At 46.3% G+C, this 27,531-nt stretch overlaps 1 pseudogene; it reads right to left on the bottom strand.

The window, feature by feature from the left end:
* LOC109742078 (uncharacterized) overlaps positions 1-25,682 on the bottom strand; it is a 46,343-nt pseudogene extending 20,661 nt beyond the window's left edge.
* Between the last annotated feature and the right edge of the window lie 1,849 nt (positions 25,683-27,531).

Below are 27,531 nucleotides of genomic sequence, written 5' to 3'. Positions count from 1 at the left end.
CCGTGTAGTCCACACACATCCGCCAGGTGCCATTCTTCTTGAGCACGAGCACCGGGTTAGCTAACCACTCTGGGTGAAAGACTTCAACAATAAACCTGGCCGCCAAGAGCCGGGCCACCTCTTCTCCAATGGCTTTCCGCCTTTCCTCATTAAACCGCCGAAGGAATTGCCTGACCGGCTTGAATTTCGAATCAACATTGAGTGTGTGCTCAGCGAGTTCTCTAGGTACACCTGGCATGTCACAAGGTTTCCATGCAAAAATGTCCCTATTCACACGGATGAACTCGATGAGCACGCTTTCCTATTTTGGATCCAGATTGGCACTGATGCTAAACTGCCGAGATGAATCACCTGGAACGAAATCAACAAGTTTTGTCTCATCAGCCGACTTAAATTTCATTGCCGGCTCATGCTCCGTAGTCGGCTTTTTCAGAGAGGTCATATCTGTTGGGTCAACATTGCCCTTGTAAAATTTCAACTCCTCTGTTGCACAAATAGATTCTGCATAAGCCGCATCGCCTTCCTCACACTCCAAGGCCACCTTCCGGTTGCCATGAACCGTAATGGTCCCATTGTGACCCGGCATCTTGAGCTGTAAATACACGTAACACGGCCGTGCCATGAACTTGGCGTAAGCCGGCCGCCCAAATATGGCATGATACGGACTTCTTATCTTGACCACCTCAAAGGTCAATTTTTCCACCCTGTAGTTGTACTCGTCTCCAAAGGCCACTTCCAACTCGATCTTACCAACTGGATAAGCCGACTTACCAGGCACCACACCATGGAAAATAGTATTGGACTGGCTGAGGTTCTTATCAATCAACCCCATACAACGGAAAGTCTCATAATAGACGATGTTGATGCTGCTGCTCCATCCATGAGCACCTTAGTGAACTTATATCCTCCCACCTGAGGAGCCACCACCAGGGCCAAGTGACCCAGATTATCAACCCGGGGAGGGTGATCCTCCCTACTCCACACAATAGGCTGCTCAGACCATCTTAAATAGCGTGGAACCCCCGGCTCAACAGCATTCACAGCCCTCTTATGAAGCTTCTGATCTCGCTTACACAGACTGGTGGTAAATACGTGATACTGTCCACCGTTAAGCTGCTTTGGATTGGTCTGATAACCCCCCTGCTGCTGTTGATGACCCTGGCCAGACTGCTGATTAAAGCCCCCTTGACCGTTCTGAGGATTAGAATTTGAGCCGCCGCCCGGGCCATGAAAACCGCTAGCGCCTGAGCCGCCGCCCAGGCCATTGTTGCCATTAAAGGAATTGGAATTCTTAAAGGCCTTCATGATTGCGCAATCCTTCCATAGATGAGTAGCTGGCTTCTCCCTAGAGCCATGCCTTGGACAAGGCTCATTCAACAGCTGCTCCAGCGTCGGGCCTGACCCGTCGGCTCGGGGAGGTGGCCTCCCCTTGCGTCGCTGGTTATTACCCTGTGAGCTGGCGTTGGCCACGAACTCTAGGCTGCCGTCGGCCTTACGCTTGCCACCTCCTTGGTTCCCCGGGTTATGCTGAGGACCCTTGCCATTGCCGTTCTTCTTTCCCTTCCCTGTCCTTTCATCATCTGAAGCGGGGTCCTTGGTACTATCAGAGTCGGCGTACTTGACGAGAGCCGCCATCAGCGTACCCATATCATTGCAGTCGCGCTTAAGCCGCCCGGGTTTCATCTTCAGGGGCAGGAAATGACAATTCTGCTCCAACATTAAGACTGCAGAGCCGGCATCCATCTTATCAGATGAATGTATTATCTCTTTGACCCGGCGAACCCAATGTGTCGTAGACTCACCCTCCTGCTGTTTACAGTTAGTCAAATGCACAATTGACATAGACTGCCTACAGGTATCTTTGAAGTTTTGGATGAACCGGGCTTTCAGCTCAGCCCAAGACCCGATGGAATTCGGTGGTAGCCCTTTCAACCAAGTGCGGGCAGTCCCATCAAACATCATGGTGAAGTACTTGGCCATCGCCGCTTCACTGAACTCCAGCAATTCCATGGCCATCTCGTAACTCTCGATCCAGGCTCTGGGTTGTAAATCAGCCGTGTAATTAGGCACCTTCCTGGGCCCTTTGAAGTCCTTGGGTAGACGTTCATTGCGGAGAGCCGGCACTAAACAAGGGACACCTCAAGTCCTCGTAGGGATACCCACGTCGACGGAAGTCGTCGGATAAGCCGGGGGTGTCTGGTAAGCCGTCAACTCAGGCACCTGCTCCGCCTCTTCCCGCGCTCTGTCTTGGTATGTTGCGTGAAAGGCTCCGTTATGAGCCAGGCCATGGCCAGGGGGCAAGCCATGGCGTCGGACATTACTTGAGCCGGTCGCTGAAACCATGTGTCTGCTATAACTCGAGCTCCGGCCTGGACGAGGGGTTGAATGGATCTTGCCCCGGCTGTAAGAGTACGCCTCTTGCTGCGCCAGCGCTGTCTGAAGGAGTTCTCTGACCCGGCGGGTTTCAACAGCCGTTGGAGAGTCGTCGTTAATTGGGAGAGCCGCCAGCCGTGCTGCCGCGGCGACCATGTTTTCCAGCGGGTTAGCATAATGACCCGGTGGAATTGGCACATACTGAGGCGGGGCAGGGTTCACCCGGGGTGGCCCCATCACTTGTGGCTGAATAGGTGTCCCAGCCCCGGGCACTATGATCTCCGGCGGGTTACTAGACCCTGCACCTGGCGTGTTGAAGAGGTTTCGAGGATCGTAGACCGGAGGGAGTCAAGATTGGGCCTTTTGATGCCTCCTTCTCATGACCTCATTGGATGCGTTCTGATCCATCGTGAGCCGGAAGGACTGCGCCTGAATCAACTGAGTCTGGGCATCGAGAGCCGCCCTCTCCGCAGCCATCCTGATCCCTTCCGCCGCCAGATCCTCCTTGGCTTTCACTAGATCTAACTTTAACTGCACCACCTCCGCGTCATGCTGAGCTTGATCCGCCGGGTCAACCGTAGCGGTCAACAGGGCCGTCATCTTGTCCGTGAGATCCATCAGCACTTGAGCCGGCGAGGGCACCGGGTTTCCTGACCCGGCCGCAGGGTTTTGAACAGGCTGTGCACCGGCCATGAAGATTCCAACCCGGCTCGGCGGCTCAAAGGGGTCCGGAATACTGTCACCATCGGAACAACCCCTAAGCCTACCATCTTGAAGTTGATACAACGAGTTTGACTCATCTGTGGACGACTGGCCGTCAGAGCCGGCAGCCGTCTCATCGCCAGATCTAGACCCTTCAGAGAGTCCTCCTTGAATGCATCCCACAAAAGCGTGCTTCAAGGTGGGTAGAGCCCGGGCGGGTCGTGCACGCTGAGCCGTCTCGATGAGGTCGGTGGAGAGATCCGGCTCAGGGCCCGGCTCACAAATTTTGCCAATGAAGACGTGAATTCCGCCGAAGGGGACTCGGTACCCGTACTCAATTGAGCCGGCGTCGGGGCCCCAGTTTGCATCGTCGATGTAGAGCTTGCCGCGACGACTCTTGGTCATCCGGCCCACAGCGTATCCCTTGAGCCCTTCGAAGCTGCCCTTCAAGAACTCAAATCCACCGTGCGCTGGCCCCACGGTGGGCGCCAACTGCCGTGGAATTGTCACGGCAGATGTCCTCGTGCTAGAACTTAGTCATGGAGCCATCGCAACTAGGAAGCTTAAAGGGGTTAAACGGGACAAGGAACACAGGGGTTATATTGGTTCGGCCCCTTACGGTGAAGGTAAAAGCCTACGTCCAGTTGAGGTGGTATTGCTTATGGTTTCGATGACCAGGGAGCTTGATTGCTCTGCCTGGCTTTCGACGAGATCTTCCCTTTCTTCTGAACCGCCGCCGGGTCGCCCCTTTATATAGAGAGGTTGACGCCCAGCGTCTCTCAGAGTCCCGGCCGGCTCATAACAGTGTCTGGCTCGGACTCTTATCTATTCTTGCCTTACACTACAAGTTTTACCCTAACGACGGCTAATGCTACGGGCCATAAGCCATCTCCAGGTCTTGGGCCCGTTATTGACCCGCCGTCTTCAAGCTTGGTACTGGGCTTCGCGTGATGACCATTATGAGTAACTCGGCCCCTCCTGGCGGGTGACTCTAAGGTTTATATCCTCAACAAAACCCGACCACGAAGGGAATATCATAACGCATAGCCGAAAATGGCAAGAGTTGGAGTTACAAATATGGAAAGTTACATCCGGGGTGTTACAACACTCCACCACTACGAGAGGATCTCGTCCCGAGATCTAGGACTGAAAGAACTCCGGATATTCGGAACGGAGGTGGTCCTCGCGTTCCCAGGTGGCTTCTCGGTCGGAATGGTGCGACCACTTCACTTTCAGGAATTTGATTGACTTGTTGCGAGTCTTGCGCTCAGTTTCTTCAAGAATAGCAACGGGGTGCTCATGATAAGGCAGATCTTCTTGGAGGTCAATCTCTTCAAACTTGATGGTGCGCTCAGGAGTCTTGAAGCACTTGCGAAGCTGTGACACGTGGAACACATCGTGCACGTTTGCCAAGTTGGATGGAAGCTCAAGTTGATAGGCGAGGTCGCCTCTTTTGCCAATGATCTTGAAAGGACCCACGTATCTAGGGGCAAGCCTCCCCTTGATACCGAAGCGATGAGTGCCTTTCATTGGAGAGACGCGGAGGTAGACATGGTCTCCGATCTCGAAAGCCACATCACGATGCTTACTATCATAGTAACTCTTCTGGCGCGATTGCACGGCTTTGAGATTTTCACGGATGACTTTACACATTTCTTCAGCCTCTGTGATTAAGTCGTTGCCAAGAAGTTGGCGTTCACCAGTCTCTGACCAATTGAGAGGAGTACGGCACTTTCTGCCATAGAGAATCTCGAATGGGGCCTTGCCCGAACTCGCTTGGAAACTGTTGTTGTAGGAGAATTCGGCACATGGAAGACAATCTTCCCATTTCATGGCAAAGGAAATAACACAAGCCCTGAGCATATCTTCAAGAATTTGATTTACTCGCTCAACTTGGCACTAGTTTGAGGATGGAAAGCTGTGCTGAAGCGAATGTTGGTGCCCATGGCCTTCTGGAAAGAGTCCCAGAACTTAGAAGTGAAGATGCTTCCACGATCTGAAGAAATCAATTGTGGAATGCCATGCAAGGAGACAATCCTGGAGTTGTATAGCTCTGCCAACTGAGCTGCTGTGATAGATTCTTTGATCGGAAGGAAATGAGCCACTTTAGTAAGCTTGTCGATGACAACGAAGATAGCATCATTTCCGCGCTTGGACTTGGGAAATCCAGTCACGAAGTCCATTTCGATATGATCAAACTTCCATTCTGGTATAGCAAGAGGTTGGAGGAGACCAGCTGGTCGTTGGTGTTCTGCTTTCACCCTTCGACAGACATCACATTCATTCACGAATTGAGCGATTTCTCGCTTCATTCGAGTCCACCAATACGACTGCTTGAGGTCATGGTACATCTTCGTACTTCCAGGACGAATGGAAAGAAGAGAATTGCGCGCCTCGTTCATAATGACTTTCCTTAGATCACCTTTAGGAACCACAATCCGGTCCTCGAAGAATAAAGTGTCTCTGTCATCAATGCGATAGCACTTGTATTTGGAAAGACCCTTGTCGATACCACGTTTCAGCTTCTTCACCATGGCATCAAGAAGTTGTGTCTCACGAATTTGATCTTCCAAAGTAGGAGAGACTATGAGGTTGGGAAGAAAGCCTTGAGGAACAACTTCGAGATTCAGCTTGCGGAAAGCTTCACAAAGATCCGGTTGGAATGGCTTGAGAATTAAACTGTTGCAATAAGCCTTCCTGCTCAAAGCATCTGCAATGACATTGGCCTTGCTTGGAGTATATTCAATACTCGGATTGTACTCTTGAATCATTTCGACCCATCGAGTTTGCCTGAGGTTGAGGTTGGGCTGAGTGAAGATGTACTTGAGACTCTTGTGATCGGTGAATATGTCCACTTTTCTTCCCAACAAGAGATGTCTCCATGTTATTAATGCATGGACAACTGCCGCCAACTCGAGATCGTGAGTGGGGTATTTCTTTTCGTTGGGCTTCAACTGACGAGAGGTATAGGCCACAACTTTCTTCTCTTGCATTAACACAGCACCGAGACCTTGAAGAGAAGCATCACAGAAAACTTCGAATGGCTTGGATTCGTCAGGAGGAGTTAAGACAGGAGCTGTGACGAGTTTCTCTTTGAGAGTGTTGAAAGCAACGTCACACTCAGGAGACCAGACATACTTCAGATGCTTCTGGATGAGGTTGGAAAGATGCTTTGCAATCTTAGAGAAATTCTCAATGAATCTTCGGCAATACCTTGCAAGACCAAGAAAACTGCGGAGCTGCTTGACATTCTGAGGAGGTACCCAATTCACAATTGCAGACACCTTCTCGGGATTAACAGCGATGCCCTTGGCAGAGATGATATGACCAAGGTAAAGAACTTCATCAAGCCAAAACTCACATTTGGAAAACTTCGCATAGAATTGATACTCTCTGAGCTTGTCGAGCACCAATCGCAAATGTTTGGCATGATCCTTCTTATTCTTGGAGAAGACCAAGATATCATCGAGATAGACCAGGTTGAATTCATTGGTATAGGGGTTGAAGATGAAGTTCATCATTCGAGAGAATGTTGGAGGAGCATTGATAAGGCCGAAAGACATGACAGTATATTCATAAGAACCAAAGCTTGTTCTGAATGCTGTCTTGGGAATATCTTCTTCACGAATGCGAATCTGATGATAACCCATTCGAAGGTCAAGCTTGGATAAGACTTTAGCACCTTTAAGTTGCTCGGATAGCTCATTGATGTTGGGAAGTGGATACTTGTTCTTGATAGTCTTCTTGTTCAATGGACGGTAGTCGACACAAAGTCGGTCCGTGCCATCCTTCTTCTGGACAAAAAGAACACCACAACCCCATGGAGATGAACTCGGTCTGATCAAACCCAGATGCTCTTGTTCATTGAGCTGTTTCTTCAATTCCTTCAGCTCCTTGGGTCCAAGCTTGAAAGGACGCTTGCAAAGGGGTTCAGTGCCGGGCTCAAGATCGATAACGAACTCAACTGGCCGGTGAGGAGGCATACCCGGAAGTTCTTCTGGAAAGACATCTTGATACTCACAAACGACTGGAATTTGAGAAATAGCATCCAATTCACCCTTCTCATTGAGAGAAAACAACCGAATGGTTTCATCACGAGCGGCATAGATGATAACATCCTCAGAAGAGTGTGTCAATTGAATTTCCCTGGCAGCACAATCAAGTTGAGCCTTGTGCTTAGAAAGCCAGTCCATCCCGAGAATAAGATCAATATCCGAATCACCAAGAACAATTGGTTTAGACAGAAATTTATAGTTTCCCATCTTGATGGAAACATCCGGGACACAATTATTAGATGTCATTTGCTTACCCGGGGACACAATCTTCAACGGGATAGGAATCTTTTCCGTCACAAACTCATGCTTGGCAACAAATGGTCTTGAAATGAAAGAAAGAGATGCACCAGTATCAAATAAGACTTCTGGAGGAATATCATTAACTGAGAGATTACCCATTATCACATCAGTAGATTCCTCCGCTTGAGATGCATTCATCATGTTCACCTTTGCAGACTTGGGATTATGCTTGACCACTGCATTGCTGGAAGATCTCACAGGGGGAGGAGGCAGAAGGTGCCTTTGGTTGAAGCATTTGTTAGCATAGTGACCTTTCTGCTGACACTTGTTGCAAGTCACCTCTGAGAGCGGACGATGATAAGGAGCATTCAACTTTGGAGCTTGATTCTGAGACCTGTTCTGATAGCCAGGGTTGGATGAGTGGGAAGATCCATGGCCACCTTTGTTCTCCTGCTGGAAAGGCTGACGAAACGGAGGAGGAGGAGGCAACCAGAACTTCTGTTGCTTAGCAGCCACTAGTGAGGAAGAAGAAGACTGAACTGCGTCCCTGACTCTCTTCTTAGAAGCCTCACACTTGAGGTGAGCAACCTCTTGCTTCAGAGCCATATTGTAGAAATCATCATACTTGGTCGGCTCAAAAAGCACGAGAGGTAATTGCAGATCTTCTCTGAGACCACCTCTGAATTGATAGATCATGCTCTTTTCATCAGGAACGTCTTGCTTAGCGAAGTGAGCGAGTTTCTGAAACTGAGTATTGTATTGATACACGGACATGCTGCCTTGCTTGAGATTGCAGAACTCCTCACGCTTGCTCTCAACAACACTTTGTGCAATGTGGTGAGCTTTGAAGTCTCGGCGGAAATCATCCCAGGTAATCACACGACCTCCTCTGGAATCTTTGTATTGTTGATACCACTCGGCAGCTTGATCCTTGAGTTGAAAATAAGCGAACTTCACAAAGTCCTCAGGCCTGATATTGCTACATTCAAAATGCTTGTTGATGTCCACGAGCCAATCATCGGCGTCTGTGGCCTCGGCACAGCAGCTGAAAGACTTCGGCTGATTAGCGAGGAACTGGTTGAGGGTAGCGAAGTGAGGCTGATTGTTGCCTTGGCCTTGATTTCCTTGATTGCCTTACCCTTGGGTGCGCTCTTGCAAGAGTTGCAAAATCATCTGAGCATTGACGTTGGTGGCTGCCATGATAGCTTGCCATGCGTCCGGAGGCGGAGGTGGTGGCGGAGGGTTCGCCTGACTCCGCTCATTGCGTTCCGGATTCTGACGCATTAGCGGAGCCATCCTGAAGCGGGTGACATCCATTAGCATCTTGATAGACAAATAGACAAGTTGAATCAACAGATAGAAATTGCAACATATAGTCTTCACAATAAACATTCGAACGAGGATGAACGAATGAATTCCATAGTAAATCATCACACTTCCATTAAGGTGAGAAGCCACTTGATAAAAGGATTGATGAATAAAATAAAAAGGTACGAGTGGAACAAATAAATGGTAAGGATTACCCAATCACAAACCAAATATCTGCGGGAAGAAATGCTAAGAGCTACTTGAATCCCACCTATAAACTCCTGAAACTTTCTGGTTATGCAATCTGGTGTTGGGGATACAGGGGACACAAAATATATCACCCAAACTAGCAATCCCTAGATCCAGCTCCATCCGTCAACACATAACCAAGAAACCTTCGGAAATCATGTACCTCAACCTTCGAAAAGCATCCGTTATATGAGTTATGGCAATACTCCCGAACTCCTGCTAGTACTGGGTGGCGTCGAGGTGATCTCACCAAAAACTACATAAAAGAGATTTTCGATGTCGGCGAAACTCAGGTATTCCAGAACTGCAACGATAAAATTGTGACGACAACACCTCGGAGCTCAACTCCCTGGGACACTGCCACAACCCCTAAATGTCAGGAGGCACCAAGAACAATGTTCTCGTCACAAAACCATCGGAACGATTCCAAGATACCCGCGTGATCCTAAATTTTTTTAGTGAAATTTGAGGAGAGAATAGTCAAAACTTCTACGTCAGGAGGCCTCACCAGAGCGACGAAGGGATTGAGGAGTAAAAAGAATCCTACTCTCCGATATATATAATCCTAAGACTCAAAATATTTTTTGTTCTAGACTCAACAACGCCAGCGATTCGATCAAGCAGGGGGCTCCTAAGACGGGGATTGCTCTGATTACCAACTTGTAACGCCCACGGTGCGGCTATATCTCCCATGTGTCGAGGCACGACTTAGAGGCATAACCGCATTGTGGTTTTGTCGCAAGAAGGGTCATCTTCACACAATCCCATGTAATGAACAAGAATGGGATAACGAGAGTTGGCTTACAATCGCCATTTCACACAATACATAAATTAATTCATACATCAACCAAAATCCACACATAGACCGACTACGGTCAAATCCAAATGAAAATAAGATAACCCCAAATGCTAGATCCCCGATCGTCCCAACTGGGCTCCACTACTGATCATCAGGAAAAGAAACATAGTAACGACCACGTTCCTCGTTGAACTCCCACTTGAGCTCGGTTGCGTCATCTGCACTGGTCTCATCGGCACCTGCAACTGTTTTGGTAGAATCTGTGAGTCACTGGGACTCAGCAATCTCACACCCGTGAGATCAAGACTATTTAAGCTTATAGGAAAGGATGGTGTAATGAGGTGGAGCTGCAGCAGGCACTAAGCATATATGGTGGCTAACATACGCAAATGAGAGCGAGAAGAGAAGCAACGCAACGGTCACGAAGCTAGAAATGATCAAGAAGTGATCCTGAAACTACTTATGTTCATGCATAACTCAAACCGTGTTCACTTCCCGAACTCCGCCGAAAAGAGACCATCACGGCTACACACACGGTTGATGTATTTTAAATACGTCAAGTGTCAAGTTCTCTACAACCGGACATTAACAAATTCCCATCTGCCTCATAACCGCGGGCACGGCTTTCGAAAGATAATACCCTGCAGGGGTGTCCCAACTTAGCCCATTATAAGCTCTCACGGTCAACGAAGGATAAACCTTCTCCCAGGAAGACCCGATCAGTCTCGGAATCCCGGTTTACAAGACATTTCGACAATGGTAAAACAAGACTAGCAAAGCCGCCCGATGTGCCGACAAATCCAGATACGAGCTGCACATATCTCGTTCTCAGGGCACACCGGATGAACACTACGTACAACTAAAACCAGCCCTCGAGTTTCCCCAAGGTGGCGCTGCAAGTGGCTCTAGTTTGGACCAGCACTCAGAGGAACACTGGCCCGGGGGTTTAAATAAAGATGACCCTCGGGCTCACGAAAACCCAAGGGAAAAAGGCTTAGGTGGCAAATGGTAAAACCAAGGTTGGGCCTTGCTGGAGGAGTTTTATTCAAGGCGAACTGTCAAGGGGGTCCCATAAATCACCCAACCGCGTAAGGAACGCAAACTCAAGGAACATAATACCGGTATGACGGAAACTAGGGCGGCAAGAGTGGAACAAAACACCAGGTGTAAGGCCGAGCCTTCCACCCTTTACCAAATATATAGACGCATCAATTAAATAAAAGATATTGTGATATTCCAAAATATCCATGTTCTAACATGGAACCAACTTCAACTTCACCTCCAACTAGCAACGCTATAAGAAGGGCTGAGCAAAAGCGGTAACTTAGCCAAACAATGGTTTGCTAGGAAAAGATGGTTAGAGGCTTGACATGGCAATATGGGAGGCATGATATATCAAGTGGTAGGTAGCGCAGCATAGCAATAGAACGAACAACTAGCAAAGCAAAGATAGAAGTGATTTCGAGGGTATGGTCATCTTGCCTGCAAGGTTCTCAGAGTTGTCGAAAGCTTGATCCTCGTAAGCGTACTCAATTGGTTCCTCGTTCACGAACTCGTCTCCCGGCTCTATCCACAGCAAGAACACAAGCAATGGAACCACAATCAATCACGGAAAATGCACAAGCAACATGATGCAATACATGCATGATATGCGAGATATGATTGCGATGCATATGCGTGCTCCGGAAGAAAAAGGATGAACAAGGAAGTAACTTGGCAAACCAAGTATGCCACTGGAAATATGAGATGATTTCGGTCGAAATCGATATAAACATCACCGGAAACGGATGCACGGTTTGCAAATGGCAAGCAAAACAAGAATGACACGATTCTGCGATTAACAGCATGATAGCACTTAGAATACATCAAGTAACGATGCTACAGCACCCCAACATAGCAAAAAAGCATATGGCAGTAATCTACAGGAGATGCTTGACAAAATATGAACACTGAGCTACGGCTAGATCACACCATAACAGGCTCAAACAAGCATGGAAAAAGTGCAAAAGATATCAGCTTAACAGACTTGGAGAAAATACTGGACATGGCTGAAACAACATCAGGTAGCAATGTTCATAGCAAGCAAAACACATGCTACAGGAACTTAACGTAGCAAAACAAGGCATGGCATCAATCTACTAAATGCATAGAACAAAAGTCTCTTACTGACCATGAGCCAAAAAGGACTAGAAGATATGATGGCACCCATGTAAACATAGCAAGTTTCGTTAACAGGTTTCAGACTTAGCAGAAAACAGAGCATGGCATTAACAGATTTATGAAGGCATCTTGGTGAGCTTGATTTACTCATCACAAAGCAATGCATGACAAAACAAGCATACCTACAACAAGAAGACATGTTTATGAAGCTAACCATCGCAAGATAAAGTTCATAGCATGTATGGATCAACTACAACAACCTTGGCAAAATTGAATATCATGTTAACAATCAGCAAGGAATATTTTATAGCAAAAGTATAGCAAGATTAAGGCATGCTATGGCACTCCATATTCTAAGTCCCTGAAAACAGAAACATCATGAAGCCTAGTTTGCATGCTTGTGCTAGTCACCACATAGATCACAAAAATACATGACATGCACCCCTGTGAAGATGACATGGCATAGATCAAAACACCTGTAGAGCTCATGCCCATAAGATGCACACATCAAATGCAACAAAAATAACAACACCTCAAGTTCTGATAAATAACAGCAGTAAACATCATATAGCCCCCTTGCACCAGAGATTTGGGCATCAAGATGAACTCAAACTAGCATGGCACAATGGAACAAAATGAAGAGCATCTCGAGACGAACATTTCTATATATCATGCACGCAAAACGGAGCAGCACGTAATGAGATATGATGCGATGAACATGAGCACATAATGCAATATCCTCGGGACTTGGAAGATTTTTAGGGTCAACCTTCCCCAGATCTGGATCCGTGGCACGGAAGCCGAGGCAGGCGGGTCACCGGAGATCCTATCGGAGAGGGAGAAGGAGAGGACGGAGGAGGAGGCGCCGGGGTTCGGGGACGTCGCCGGCGGGGGTGGAGCTCGGGCGCGGGAGGCGCGACGGCGGCGGGGTCGACGACGGCGGGTGCGGGCGGCGGCGCCGGCGGGAGTAGAGGAGGCGGCGGTGCGGGTCGGTGGTCGGCGGTGGACGCGAGGCGGTGGGGAGCGCCGACGATGGAGGTGGCGGGGTGCGGGCGGTCGCGGGAGGACGAGGAGGCGACGACGTACGGGCCACGGGGGCCTCGCGGGCCGGCGGCGGCGGAGACGGCGGCGTGTACACGTGGCGGCGGCGGATTGGGCGACGGCGGCGGCGCAGTTTGTCCGGCGCGGACCGGACGTGTCCGGCGCGCGGAGGGAGCGGGGTTAGGTTTTGATCTGCGCGAAAATATCGGGGGGGATCACCTATTTGTAGCTAGAGGGAGCTAGCAGACTCCAAATGGAGTGCGGTTTTCGCCCACACGATCGTGATCGATTGACCGAGAGCATGGAGGGGGATTAGATGGGTTATTGGGCTGTTTGGAGGGGGGTTTTGCTGCAACTCACAAGAGCCCTTTGTGGTTACCCAGTTAACCGTTGGAGCATCAAACGACCTCCAAATGGAACGAAACTTGACAGGTGGTCTACCGGTGGTATACCAAGGCCACTTGACAAACCTCGGTCCATTCCGAGAATGTTTAACAGCCGGTCACGAAAAGAAACAAGAGGGGTGCGCCGGTGCATGTGGGAGTGCCGGATTGCAAAACGGACAACGGGGAAAATGCTCGGACACATGAGACAGACACGTATGCAAATGAGATGCACATGATGACATGATATGAGATGCATGACATGAACAAAATGCAAAACGAAAGACAAAACCCGACCACGAAGGGAATATCATAACGCATAGCCAAAAATGGCAAGAGTTGGAGTTACAAATATGGAAAGTTACATCCGGGGTGTTACAGGGTTCGGGAAAGTTTTGGACATCGTTGTGAAGGGGTTTGACAAAAGGCCATGGAGAAGACAAGAGAGAAGGCAGTAGTCCGGTTGATCTGAGCAGAGGTCAATAGAGACAAGGAAGGAGTGGCAACTACAAACGAATGCAAGTTTTTGAAAAATGACGGCAACAAAGTGCCGATGCAATGCGAATGATGCGATGATGAATGCAACAAACAAAAATAAAACACACGGCGACAACAAAATAACTGGAAGGCTTCTGGAGCGTCGGCTTGGGGCGTCACAACATACGTGTCGGTTCCCATTCTGTTACTGGGATCAAGCACCGTAAGATCGAACCCACGACAAAGCACCTCTTCCCATTGCAAGATAAATAGATCAAGTTGGCCAAAAAAACCCAAATATCGGAGAAGAAATACGAGGCTATAAGCAATCATGCATATAAGTGATCAAACAAGACTCAAATAACTTTCATGGATAAAAACATAGATTTGATCATAAACTCAAAGTTCATCCGATCCCAACAAACACACGGCAAAAAGAGTTACATCTATGGATCTCCAAGAGACCATTGTATTGATAATCAAAAGAGAGAGAGGAAGCCATCTAGATACTAACTACGGACCCGTAGGTCTACAAAGAACTACTCACGCATCATCGGAGAGGCACCAATGGACATGATGCACCCCTCTGTGATGGTGTCTAGATTGGATCTGGTGGTTCTGGACTCTGCGGCAGCTGGAATTGATTTTCATCGACTCCCCTAGGGTTTCTGGAATATTGGGGTATTTATAGAGCAAAGAGGCGGTTCGGGGGGCACCCGAGGTGGGCACAACCCACCAGGGTGGGCCCGGGCCTCCTGGCGCGCCCTGGTGGGTTGAGCTCCCCTCGGAGCAACCCCCCCCCCCCCCCGAGGCACTTCTCTGTCCCACTGGATGTCTTCTCGTCAAAAAAATCCACAAAAAGTATCGCTGCGTTTGGACTCCGTTTGGTATTGATTTCCTGCGATGTAAAAAACATGTAGAAAACAGCAAGTAGCACTTGGCACTATGACAATAGGGTAGTACCAAAAAATGATATAAAATGACTATAAAATGATTAAAACATCCAAGAATGATAATATAACATCATGGAACAATAAAAAATTATAGATACATTGGAGACGTATCAGCATCCCCAAGCTTCATTCCTGCTCGTTCTCGAGTAGGTAAATGATAAAAACAGAATTTTTGATTTGGAATGCTGCCTAACATGTCATATCATATTATTTTCTATATAGCATGGACATTTGGACTTTTATATGGTCCAAAGCAATAGTCTAGTTTTGACACGAGATTTAAATACTCAAGCATATCAACAAGCAACCATGTCTTTCAAAATATCAATGCCTAGCACATCATGCTCAACCATTGTTCCATTCTTGAAACACACTCGCATATTAACTACAACCAATGCTCAAGTACGATCATAGCGCCTCCTAGTTGGTGCTTTATAAGAGAAGATGGAGACTCAAATTCAAAATAAAAATTGCATGAAGTAAAAGAAAGGCCCTTCACAGAGGGAAGTAGGGATTTGTAGAGGTGCCAGAGCTCAAAGGAAAAAATATAGAGATAAAAACATTTTGAGTGGCATACTTTTCCCACCAACAAAGATGACTTAGAGCTCTCAACACTTCCCATGCTAGATATATCATAGGCGGTTCCCAAACAAAAAATAGAGTTTATTCCTTTTTCCACCATACTTTCACTTTCCATGGCTAGCCGAATCCATGGTTTCCCTCCATACCAACACTTTCCAAAGAATTTATTATTTGGCAACATAAGGTAAATTCATTTTTCTTTTCGGGACTGGGCATCCCTAATACCTTTGCCTTACTGTCGTGCAATGAGAAGTGAATAAACACTCATCGTGAGAATAACACATCTAGCATGGAAAATATTGACCACCCCTCACCGCCTCGCGAGCGGTACGAGCACACAAAAGAGAAATTTATTTTGAAAATTAGAGATGACACATACAAATTTTCTTAGAATGGCAAAAGAATACCGCATATAGGTAGCTATAGTGGACTCATGTGGCAAAACTGGTTTAAAGGATTTTGGATGCACAATTAGTGATCATACTTAGTGCAAAATGAAGGCTAGCAAAAAAGATTGAGAAGCGACCAACCAAGAAACGAATAATCTCATAAGCGAGCATTAAGCATAATTAACACCGAATAATGCACCAAAAGTAGGATTTAATTTCATTACATGACTATTGACTTTCGTGCTTGCATAGGGAATCAGAAATCTTAACACCAATATTCTTACTAAATCATAATTACTCATCAACATGAATCACATATCACATCATCATATCTCAAAACTATTAAAAGAATCAAGTTTATTTTGTCCAATGATCTTCATGAAAGTTTTTATTATATCTATCGTGGTTTTGTCACGGCAGATGTCCTAGTGAAAGGACTTAGTCGTGGAGCCATCGCGACGGGTTAGCTTAAAGGGGTTAAAGCGGAAAAAGGACGCAAGAAGTATATACTGGTTCGGCCCCTTGCGGTGAAGGTAAAGGCCTAATCCAGTTGTTGTGGAATTGCTAGGGTTTCGATGACCAGGGAGCGAATCCGCTATGCCTGGCTCTCGAGTTGTTGTTTGTTCTCCCTAAACCGTCGCCGGGTCGTCCCTTTATATACATAGGTTGACGCCCGTCGGTTTACAGAATCTCGAGGCCGGCTCATAAACGTGTCCGGCTCGGTTTCTACTCTTTCCTATCTTACAACACAAGTTTACATATCAATGGCGGTTTATGTCTACAAGCTTTAATCCGCCCTGGGCCCTGGGCCTTCGTAAAGCGCCACACTCCTTGTCTTCATGGGCTTCAAATATAAATAACCCATTTTGGGGATAACCCGGCCTATCCTGGCCGGTTTATACCTAGTAGTAATATCCCAACATTAGGCCCCAGATTGATTTGAACCTGTTCATGTCAATCTTCAACACTTAGAAAAATTCCTCATTCAGCACCTTCGCGTAAATTTTGTAAACCGCCATGACGTCATCTTCCAAGGTCATAATAAACCGCCGTGATGTCATCTGTTATTAAAAATTGTACATGTATCCCCTTCATTAATGAGCCTATGACAATCGAGGCGACAACTCTGTCACATATCCAACGTTTGGGCTCCTCGATTTTCGCGCCTATCACTTATCCCTTCGCCTTATAAATAAGACCGAGGGGTCTTTTTCATTCCCCCCCCCCCCCCCGTGCCTCTTCGCTTCTTCTTCCTCCTTGCGCCTGACCTGACCTTCATGCGCGGCCGCCGTCGTCAAGCTCCGCCCTCGACTTCAACTCCGGCCGCCGCATCAACCTGAACACACCAGAGAAAGGCGGCGCTCCTCCGCTGTTCCATCAGCATCGGTAAGTTTCCCTTTTCTTTGCCCTAGATCCACCATTAGGGTTTCGGTGTTCATCAAAACTTGAAGCTGTTCTTCCCTGTTCTTCTTCATAGCACAAATGACAACCTCAGATCTGCTATTTTCTTACACAGTTGCAGTTATAATCCCATTCTTCATCCTTAGATCATCAGCTTTGTGTAGAAAAAACTCATCTATATCTGAGAAACTGCTTAAGCACCTGTATTTTAGGTCTGAATACATTTTGATTTACTAATATGCTGCAGATCTGAAATCACTATGTCAATCTGTGAAACTTGTTTTTTCCTTACTTAGACATTTTAGATCTGTACCTTCCATACCAGTGTAGGCGGTTTAACTTTTTAGAAAATGATAATCCCCTCTTAAACCGCCAATTCGTTATCTTTGTAACTCCTCCAATGTCAAACTCCGGTTTAACAAAGTGTTTATACCTCTGTTTCTGCTTCTCATCTGGTGTTGCTTTATGCTTGTCCGTCATAAATCTTAAACCGGCATTGATCTTTTTCCAGCTTTTCATTGAAATAGCCTAACAATTTTATGCTTGTAACTGGGTCCCTTCCCGGGTTACGGAAGCACAACTAGAGGGATGTGTCGCAATTGGCACTTTAGCAAAGAAAGAAGTCATCCACTGGAGGGTCCCCGGTCCGGAAAATCCTCCTGAGCCCAAAGATGGAGAAGTAGTTGTATTTGTTGACCACCTGGTCGAGGGTTTAGTCCTCCTGGATCAAAAAATTTCCGAGATGTACTTGCTAGTTTCCAACTCCATCCTCAGGACATTAGACCAAACTCTGTGTCCAATATTTACAATTTCCAAGTATTTTGAGAGGCTTATGTTCCAGAGGAACCCACAGTTGAACTGTTTAGGGATTTCTTCTATTTGAACCGTCATACAGAGTTTACAGACGGACCCAACACTGAACTTGGTGGAATGGCTATTCAAAAGAGGAAAGATGTCAGCTTCCCTCATGCCAAGATTCATAGTCACCCCAACGACTGGAATCAGACTTGGTTTTATTGCCGGGATACATCTCCAACTGATGAAAATCCTCTATCGGGTTATCGTCCTCACCGGCTTGGCAACACTCATCCGTTTCCTCAGAGGCTAACTGCAAAGGAACGGTCCAACTATGCACCACAACTCTCAAAACTCAGAGCCTTTATGGCAAACGTTTTAATAGGTGTCGACTTTGTTCGCTGCTGGATATCCTGGAGCATTCTGCCTTTAAGCCGGCGCCCCGGTTTAATGTGTGAATACACGGGGAGTTTGAAAGATCCTCAATGACATGTTGACATACAGTTAACCAAAGCTGAAGTTACTGAGTCTGTCAAGAAAATACTGAATGAATCGGAGGCTGTCTGTAGCTAGACCGGATTAAGTCCTTTCTGCACTTCCAACAAACCGCCAGCTGTAAGAATCATATAACTTTTGTTTTTAGTTTAATCATTTTAAGTATTCTCTCAAAATTTTGTCCATCTTTGACAGGGTGATGATCCGTTCTGGAAGAAGAAACCACAAGATAAACCGGCCAAGACACCTCGCCCCAAGACCAAGGTTACTAAAAAACCTGCCAAGAAGCGGACCACTGAGTCTTGTGAACCAAATGCTGATGCTGAACTGGATAATCCGGACTCAGAGGTAGAACTTGAATCCCTTGGTTCTTTTTTCATACACCTCATTGACAATGACTACTATCAGGACGAGGCTGAAGGCAGCCAAGCTGATGATGTAGAGGTAATTATTCTTTCCTCCGGTTCAGATCCTCTACCAATGTAGAAAATCCGTCGAGCAAACTGGAAAGTAAAATTTTCTCACCCCCTAGCTCACTTGGACCCAAACTTTCTTTTGAAGACGCAGCAACACGAATCTCGCCGCACAACCCGGCACAGCGGCCAGGTAGTTACCTCCGCCGGTTTACCGAATACTCCAGTCCGGAAACGCCGATTAGAGGTCTCTTATATTCCTGATACTTCATGCCCCAAGGCAGGTTGTTTCCGACAGCCTCTTAATCCGTCTGATTCAAATTATCAGGGCACACCTCACTCATCTTCTGGCGAGTCAACGGCCACACAACTTCCAACCCTCAAGACGGTTCCTGGGTGAGTTATGCTTTAAATTTACCCTTAATACCTTATGTTCACCCGGTGTATTGACCTTTATGTTTGTTCTTCTCAGTGCCAAGCCAAGACCCAGCAAGAAGGCTCGGCTAAATAAACCGTCTAATGACAATGTCACTATTGAACTAGAAAAGACTCCAGATCTGGTAGAGACAAATGCTGACGCTATGCTTGATGATCCGCCACCTCAAGAACATGACTTTTTAGCTGAACAAGTAGAAGTTGACGCCACAGGCATGCTGATACTCTGACAAGCCCGGCCCGAACTGATGATAAACCGGCAAGTCCAGCTAAGGCTGCTGACAAACTGTCAACTCCAGTGAATGCTGCTGATGACAAAGAAGATCACATTATGATTACTGGCTTCGGCCACACCGCTCCTGGCAATCTTGTTGCTTTATCGAAGCATAGTGCCAAGGACGAGCTTTCTGCTATGGGCAAAGGCAAATGGAACACAGATTTGTCAAGCTATGCCCACCTCAACGCCCAAGACATCCATTCTGTTTTTTTAAACCGTCTGTACACAAGCTGCGACCTCGAAGCCGGTTTAGTGAATCTGATGAAGGAGCGATATGAGGTAAATGCATAACCGCTTCTCTCTTATGTCCAATTCCAAATATCAACTCCAGTAGCCCCCAATTGCCGGTTTATGATATCCATCTAAATCGGGACTTTGTAATATCTCAACTTTGCATGCTTAGCCTCCAAGGGCCGGGTTATCTCTTTAAGATGAACCGGTACTTTAGAATTGTAATATTGCAACTTTCGCCGGTGTAGTCCCCAAGGGCCGGTTTAACTTATGAAGATGAACCGATACTTTAGAATTGTAATATTGTAACTTTCGCCGATGTAGTCCCCAAGGGCCGGTTTAACTTATGAAGATGAACCGGGACTTTAGAAGAATACCCATAATGTTACTTTGAGAAAACATACATTAGCCCCCAAGTGCCAAGAGTAATACTTGTATTGTGCTTGGGACTTGTAGAAATTTCTGATAACGAGCAAATAGGCATTAGCCCCCTAGTATCAGGTGCATAACTTGTTATGTGCTTGGTACTTCAAACATGTACTGTCAACTCATGATATATCTGTCTCTTATAGGCTGAGCTGAGCAAAAAGGAAACTCAAACCGCTGATCTGCAAGAAAACATCAAGTCCCAGCAAGCAGAAACCTCCAAAGCCAAAGATGAGCTGACCAGTGCCTTAGCCGCCATGGCAAAGCTGAAGGAGGGTTTCAACAAGGAGCGGGCGGATTGGTACATAGAAAAATCCGCATTGCAAAAAAGAGCCGAGGATGCAGAAGCAGCTCTTAAACCGGTGGTAGACGAGTTGACTGGTGTGAAATGGCAAATACATGCCATGACTGCTGCTGTGTTTGGTAAATATCCTTGATTTAAGTTTTCAACATATCATCCCATACATTGCCGGTTTACAGATGTTCGCAATGATACAGGAACTCGAATTAGTCATCTGGGCTCTGACATACAGAAGAAGCTGAAGGCTGCCTATACTCTTATAGAGCAGTTATATACCGGCGTGCAATGGGTCATATGCACTACTTCTCATAACAAGCCGCCCCCAACCTTAATCAAGGAAACTTTAGAAAGGTTGTCAATGCTACCTGCCCGGGTCGAAGAATTAAAAAGATCGGCTGCCAGGGCAGGTGCTCTGACCGCGCTAACCAGGGCTAAAGCATGGGTGCCTGATCTTGATCCGGTGGATGTTGGTAAAGGCTATCCGAGCTTAAGGGAGGACGGATCAGAGTTTGACAATGATGCCCTCTGAGTCATAACTAGGGAGATGCGTCCACTGCCTTGCCAATTGGCTGAAGAAGCTGACCTTTCATACTATCAGGCGAGTTATGACGTCAACAACAAACGTGTTGCTACACCAACTCCTGAGGCTCAAAATCTCATCCCGCCAATCCGTAAGCACACCTATGCCTCTCTCATTGAACCGTCCACCCTTATAAGCGACGAAGCTATATTCCAAGCCCTAACTGGAATCGATTGGGCAACCATTGATTTCCAGCCACTGGGTGGAGATGACGAGGATGAAACGACGCAAGATGATCCGCAACCGTCAAGTCAGCCTGGTGACGAGTCATGATCTGGAGGCCGGTTTAGCCTTCTGCGTGCTGCAACAGTTGCCAAAAAACAATTATTATTTTGGGCATTAAAGCGCCTTGTAATAGGCTAGTTCAAACACTTAGTCTGTTATGCCATCGCGCATATTTATTTTGCCTGACACTGTAAATCCGCCATGCTTTAAGATATATTATGCTCATAATCCATAGCAGTTTATTCAAGTTGTTCTTGCATACAAGAAGTTGAAAGTGTCCTGGCGGTTTACCACCGGACGGGTCATGATGCCCAAATATATAGCCAGGGTTTATAACCAAGGCTATAAAAAGATAATCAAATATGAAAATAAATGTTATCTGTGACATTGAATCACATCGTTGGTTGCCCAACTTTGGTAGTAAGGGTGATAACCCCAATCTTCAGTACTGATAACTCCTTCCATATTGTAACGGTTTATGATAAAACCGTACCGGGTTGTAATAAACACCGTGTAGGATCGAAAGTATGTCTAGAGGGGGGCTGATTAGACTACTTGGCCAAATAAAAATCTAGCCTTTTCACAATTTTACTTCTTGGCAGATTTTAGCAACTTAGCACAAGTGAAGCAATCAACCTACACATGCAATTCTAATAGTATAGCAGCGGACTGTAAAACAATTGCATATGAAGGTAAAGGAAGGAGTTTGAGGGAGCAAACGCAATGTTGACACGGAGATTTTTTATCAATGGTTCCGATAGGTAGTGCTATCGTACATCCACGTTGATGGAGACTTCAACCCACGAAGGGTAACGGTTGCGCGAGTCCACGGAGGGCTCCACCCATGAAGGGTCCACGAATAAGCAACCTTGTCTATCCCACCATGGCCGTCGCCCACGAAGGACTTGCCTCACTAGGGTAGATCTTCACGAAGTAGGCGATCTCCTTGCCCTTACAAACTCCTTGGTTCAACTCCACAATATTGACGGAGGCTCCCAAGTGGCACCTAGCCAATCTAGGAGACACCACTCTCCAAGAAGTAAAAAATGGTGTGTTGATGATGAACTCCTTGCTCTTGTGCTTCAAATGATAGTCTCCCCAACACTCAACTCTCTCTCATAGGATTGGATTTGGTAGAAAGAAGATTTGAGTGGAAAGCAACTTGGGGAAGGCTAGATATCAAGATTTATGTGGTTGGAATGGAATATCTTGACCTCAACACAAGTGTAGGTGGTTCTCTCTCAGAAAATAAATGTTGGAAGTGTAGGCATGTTATGATGGCTCTCTTCACGAATGAAGAGTGGGTGGAGGGGTATTTATAGCCTCCACACAAAATCTAACTGTTACACACAAATCACCAAACTCGGTGGGACCTATTCAGAGAACTCGGTCAGACCGATTTGGTTCATAATATGACCGTTAGGTGTTTCGGTGGGACCGATTTCATTAGGGTTAGGGCCTAACGTAATCTCGGTTAGACCGATCACACAAACTCGGTGAGACCGATTTTGGTAATAGTCAAACAGAGAGTTGGTCAGGCAAACTCGGTGGGACCGATTCGCTCATCTCGGTTGGACCGAAACGTTACGAAAGGGAAACAGAGAGTTTGCATTGCAATCTCGGTGGGATCGATCGCTCATCTCGGTTTGACCGAAACGTTACGAAGGGAACAGAGAGGTTGCAATCCCATCTCGGTGAGACCGAGATCCCTATCGGTGAGACCGAAAAGACTTGGGTTTCTGGCAATGGCTATGTCAACTGAACTCGGTGGCTCCGGATAGAAAGAATCGGTGGGGCCGAGTTGGATATTTGGTTTGGGATATATGTGGATATGAGAAAGTAGTGGAGGGTTTTGGAGCATATCACTAAGCATTTTGAGAAAGAACCTCATTAAGCAACACCTCATCCCTTCTTAATAGTATTGGCTTTTCCTATAGACTCAATGTGATCTTGGATCAGTAAAATAGAAAATGTAGAGTCTTGTGCTTTGAGCTTGAGCCAATCTTTTGTCCTTAGCATTTTGAGGGGTCCACTTTCTAATCCATGCCATGCCAATCATCGAGCTTTCCTGAAATATTCATCTTGAAATAGCATGAGCTCAATGAGCTATATGTTGTTAGGAATTACCAAAATCACCCAGGGATAGTTGCACTTTCAATCTCCCCCTTTTTGGTAATTGATGACAACATATAGATCAAAGCTTCGACAATTGATAGATAATATTGAAAAAAACATCGGCGCTTTGAGAAGTATGTGATAAGCAAGAGCTCCCCCTAAATTTGTGCATTATTTAAAATTTGCTTTTGAATGCAAATGCACAATCGATTAGGATCATGGGTTAGTCTTCCATGTCACATACATCTTGGTGGAGTGCTCAAAATGATAGAAGTTAAAGCATGCAGTCATCACCAAAACAAGTGAATGATCATCTAGGATATAAGAAATAATATCATCCAACAAGCATTAAGGGTAGCATATGATCAATCACATGATCAAACAAGTAGCTCACACAAGCACACAATAAAGTTTCAACCAAAAAAATAGCAAGAGAGAATAAAAAGCAACACTCTCTCTCGAAGCCTATGATCTATACATTTTTCTCCCCCTTTGGCAACAAGTTACCAAAAAGTTCAAAAATGCATAGTGCTAAACGACTCTCAGGCTTGATCTTCGGGAGGTGGTGTCGAGAGAACTCCAAGAACGAAGGCTTCAGATGAAGTAGCTGGAGCTGGTGGAGTAGCTGCTGGAGGTGGAACTGGAGCTGTAGCTGCTGGTGCTGATGATGTAGCTCTGGTGTCTGTCACTGGCACTGCAGCAGATCTCTGTCCTCTGGGCACTCTGGCAAAAGCATCTGTGGTAGACTTGCCCTTCTTCTCCTCAGCTTCCTCCTGAAGTTGCTCAACTGCAGTTTGGATCTCTGTTACCTTGACATCAAGGTCATAGAATTTCTGCTCAATGATCCTCTCCAGACTCTCCTGGTTCTTGGTCAGGGTGGCCAAGCCCTTCTCAATCCTCAGGGTGGATTGGGTCAGATATCCATGCTGGTCTTGCTTGCTCTTCAAGAATACCTGAGATGGCTCCTCTGCTGTTGGCATCTTTGCAGCCTTCTCTGCCTTAGCCTTCTCTCTCTTTTCATGTGCTTGAGCTGAAGATGGTTCATTCTCATTCATCACAACGGTGTTATCTTCAAATTCAGGATAGATGGGCAGGTGCTCCTTGTCCAAAAGATATGTGCCTGTGCCCATCTTTGAGTTGATGAGCTCCTGAATGTGTGGGGCATACCCACAACTCCTCTTTTGGTCAGCAGCAGTCCTCTTGATTGTCTCTACAATCAGGCTCATAACTTTGAATTTCTGTGGGACATCAAATATGTGTAGCAAGTTGATGGCATGTCCTCTGATCATCTGACTTGGGTAGTAGTCTGTGCCTTAAGATCCAGTTTATGGTTGGCAGACCAGACAACAGATAGTGAACTAATCCAAACTTATGTGTATCCAAAGCAGCATCTGGGATCTCTTTGTACATGTTGGCCATAGTGTTGTTGTCTATCTTCTTATCTGCATAAATGTCCAAGTCATCCTCATGTTCCTCAGGAGCATTGATTAGCTTAGCCCATTCCTCAACTGTAGACTGGTACCTAGTGCCCTCAGACATCCATACTATCCTTCCATCTGGATAGAAATGTGCAGTGGAGTAGAATTGCATGATGAGCTCATCATTCCACTTGGTGAGCTTCTGGGCAACAAAAGTATCCACTCCACATGCCTTGAAGCTATCAAGCACACCAGGGAAGTGATCCTCATTCTCCTTGATGAATTCCCAGTCAACCCATCTCATATCACACACAATGGGCTTCTTGTCAAGCAGAACAGTCTCATAGAAGTCCTGCTATTCCTTAGTGTGAAACCTGTAGTCCACAACAGTCCTTCTCCTGATAGCATATGGATCAGACTATCTCCATAGTCTCAATCCTGCATCCTTCCTGATTTTCATGTTCTCTGCAACTGGGTGTGCATCAATGTGGTCAGGGATCTTGGGCTTCAGCTTCCTCAAAACAACAGAATCATCATCTTCTTTAGCAGCTTCAGTCACTAGGGCCTTGTTCTTCTCTTCAGCAGGTATGTTCCTAGTGCTTCTCTCGGGTTTTGGCTTTAGACCTGGAGCAGTAGCCTTGGGAGCAGCTTTGGGCTTTCATGGAGCAGCCCCTGATTTGATTGCATCTCCCATAAGCTTTTGTGCTTTGGGTGCTGGTGCAGCATCCTCTTCCTCTTCCTCTTCAGAATCTTTCCTCATTGAGGGCTTGCCAAGAACTCCGGCAGTAGTGGTTCTGGCCCTCTTCTTCTTCTTATCCTCACCAGCTGCTTCTTCTTCAGATTCAATGGTGAACTTCATAGTTTCACCTGTGGCAACTTTTCTTGGCTTAGACATGGGCTGTCTTCTTGCTGGCATCTTTGTTTTCAGACCAGGTTTTGTTGCAGCAGCTGTGCCATACTCTTTCTTAAGCACCTTCTTCTTTGAAGTGGCTTCATCTTCAACTGCCACATAATCTTCATCCTCAGAGTCAGAAGTTTTCTTCTTCCTTGTCTTGGTAGCAGCCTTTGGCAGATCGCTTGGTGTGCTCCTGCTGCCTTCATCATAGCTGCTAGAGGGATCTGAACCCTCACTCATCTGCACCTGTTGCTCAGATATGTTCTGACTATCACTCTGGTCAGACATCTTTGCAAATACTCTTACAGCAGACCTGTGAATAGGTTATAGATGAGGTAGAGTAGATGAGCATCACAAAGTACATGAGTTTTGCAAAATGGATGACTTAAAAACTTAGTTTTAGTTCTTCACAGAAAGCATTTCGGATCTACCGATTCGTAAACTCGGTGATACCGAAGCAGCTTTTGGAACCTAAACTGATGAACTTGGTTAGACCGAGTCACAGTTCGGTGGTACTGAGACTGCTAGGGTTTCATAGAGAATCGAACTCGGTCACACCGATTTGCAATTTTCGGTCAGACCAAAAACGCATGTGCTCTGGCCTAAGCCAAGATCGGTGAGACCGATTTCTACAACTCGGTCGGTCCGAGATGAATTCGGCGGAGACCTAACCCTAAATTTTCAAATCAAGACTAATCTACGGGACATTTTCGCTGGACAGGATGATTTCAATCGTGGCAAGAATCATGGCAAAGCAATGTGCTAAGAATCGGAGTTAAGGATTAGCACAAAGCAACGGCGGTGGAGATTTTCGTTGACGGCGGCGGAGACCAGAGGCGGGAGGTCGCTCGCGATGAGAGGACGATCCGGAGACCCGAGGAGGCAGAGCATGTTACGCGCGGGCGAGGATGTTCGGAAAATTTTCCAAAATTTGTCCTGTCAGTATATATAACCTGACCCTGTCGGTGTGACCGAGTGGAACGACTCGGTGTGACCGAAAAGTTCTAATCGATTGCACCGAGATTGAAAACACTAGATCAACTTAGTGACTCGGTAGGACCAAAAAGGATGAATCGGTCAGACCGAGATGCACAAAGAGGTTTTGGAGGTTTAAGTCTATGACGAATCGGGAACTCCGAGTGCTCCTCCACGGAGTGGTTCGAATCTGACTTGATCAAACTTTGTGATGTAGCATGAATAGAGTTTGAGACGAGAAAAGCATAGATAGCTAGAGGGAGTTCTTAGGCATTCTTGTCCATCCATTTGGCAAAAGAGAAAGAGCCAAACAATCAAAACAAAAAATGGATGTCCTCGAATGAGTAAAATGTGCAATCAACATGCTCAGACAATAAAATAGCGAATGAAATATGTGACAAAGCATGCACAAACACTCTAGAATCTATCAAGCAATTTGGCGATGACTAGGTCATCTATATATGAGTATATTGACTTAGGAGTCAAATGAAAACATTTGATCATAGGTCATACTCATCGTTTAAGCACAAGTGGGGTTACCACTTTTACATAAAGCATTGTTGTGTTCACACTATTAGAGTTGCTTTAGCTCAATTGATTAGAGTAAAGCTCCCCCTAGATGTGATATCCCCCCTAAGAGGGATGAACTAACCTTGGGTTTTGTCGATGATGACTTCATGTAGGTGTTGAAGATGTAGATGCTCAATGTTGATGTAGATCATTTGGAGCAATCCTTTGGAGTGAGTTGCACTTTCAATACCTACACGGGTTAGTCCCACAAGGAACAAACAAGGATATCCATAGACATAGACTGATGCATACACAAGATGATGTCCAT

This window comes from Aegilops tauschii, chromosome 4 (genome assembly GCF_002575655.3).
Source record: "Aegilops tauschii subsp. strangulata cultivar AL8/78 chromosome 4, Aet v6.0, whole genome shotgun sequence".
NCBI lineage: Eukaryota > Viridiplantae > Streptophyta > Magnoliopsida > Poales > Poaceae > Aegilops > Aegilops tauschii.
Note: the sequence above shows the minus strand (reverse complement) of the source record. Positions and strands in the feature narration are given on the sequence as shown.